At 38.9% G+C, this 1,272-nt stretch overlaps 1 non-coding gene across 1 annotated transcript; it reads left to right on the top strand.

Moving 5' to 3' along the window:
• Window positions 1-468: 468 nt before the first annotated feature.
• Window positions 469-576, top strand: LOC116661632. Its single transcript, XR_004317585.1, has one exon. It is a non-coding gene; the product is annotated as a U6 spliceosomal RNA (small nuclear RNA).
• Window positions 577-1,272: the final 696 nt, after the last annotated feature.

The raw sequence follows: 1,272 nt of genomic DNA, 5'->3' as shown, positions 1-1,272 counted from the left end.
ACCATATGAGAGGCAGAGGAGTTGGGGTGGAGGGTGTTGATGGTAGTGAAAGAGGGTTCAGTCAGCGTCTTCCACAGTGATAAGACAACGGGTAACACTTCACCATGACTGATGAACAAGTAGCAGAGATTTGGAGATGGGGGCAAAAATCAAGGTCACTGCTTCTTGCAAGTGGGAAGGAGATAAAGTGGGGCTGGAGACCACTGTGTGGTTTTCTTCTGGGTGGGGAGGACCACTGTTTTTGAAACAAGTTTCCCAGAGCGTGTTCGTTTTCAGGGCTCAGTTTGTTTTCTATCATCAGTGGCTCTGAGGAAGGCTTCGGAAGCTAGTCCCAGTTTCCTGACCTAACCTAGGATTCAGCCTGCTCACTTATAGAACAAACATTTGAAAACCTCGAAGTGACTCTTAGATCTCTTGTTCTGTGATTCTGTGATGTCAAGTAATCTTGAGTTATAAATGTAACATCTGGTGCTCACTTCAGCAACACACATGCTAAAAATTGGAGCAGTACAGAAAAGGTGAACACGGCCCCTGCACAAGAGTGACGTGCAGATTCACAAAGTGTTTAATACTTTTTAGTAAAATGTTCCTCTGAGTTGATGTATCATCTGAAGGGTTTGTTTATTTTAAATTAAGCCTTCATGAACCCTAATTCAAAAAGACACCAGCACCCCAATGTTCATAGCAGCACTATTTACAATAGCCAAGTCATGGAAACAGCCTAAATGTCCATTGACAGATGATTGGATAAAGAAGCTGTGGTATATTTATACAATGGAATACTATTCAGCCATAAAAACGACAACATAACGCCATTTGCAGCAACATGGATGTCCCTGGAGAATGTCATTCTAAGTGAAGTAAGCCAAAAAGAGAAAGAAAAATACCATATGAGATTGCTCATATGTAGAATCTAAAAAAAAAAAAAGACAAATGAACATAAATATAAAACAGAAAGAGACTCACAGACATAGAATACTAATTTGTGGTTGCCAAGGGGGTGGCAGGTGGGAAGGCACAGACTGAGAGTTCAAAATTTGTAGATACTGACAGGTATATACAGAATAGATAAACAAGATTATACTGTACAGCACAGGGAAATATATACAAGATCTTGTAATAGCTTGTGGTGAAAAAGAATGTGAAAATGAGTATGTGTATATTCATGTATGGCTGGAAATTGATGCAACATTGTAAACTGACTGTAACTCAATAAAATACAAAAAATAATTAATAAATTAAGCCTTCATGATCACTGACTACATGAAAACA

The sequence above is a fragment of the Camelus ferus genome, chromosome 35 (genome assembly GCF_009834535.1).
Source record: "Camelus ferus isolate YT-003-E chromosome 35, BCGSAC_Cfer_1.0, whole genome shotgun sequence".
Classification (NCBI taxonomy): domain Eukaryota; kingdom Metazoa; phylum Chordata; class Mammalia; order Artiodactyla; family Camelidae; genus Camelus; species Camelus ferus.
Note: the sequence above shows the minus strand (reverse complement) of the source record. Positions and strands in the feature narration are given on the sequence as shown.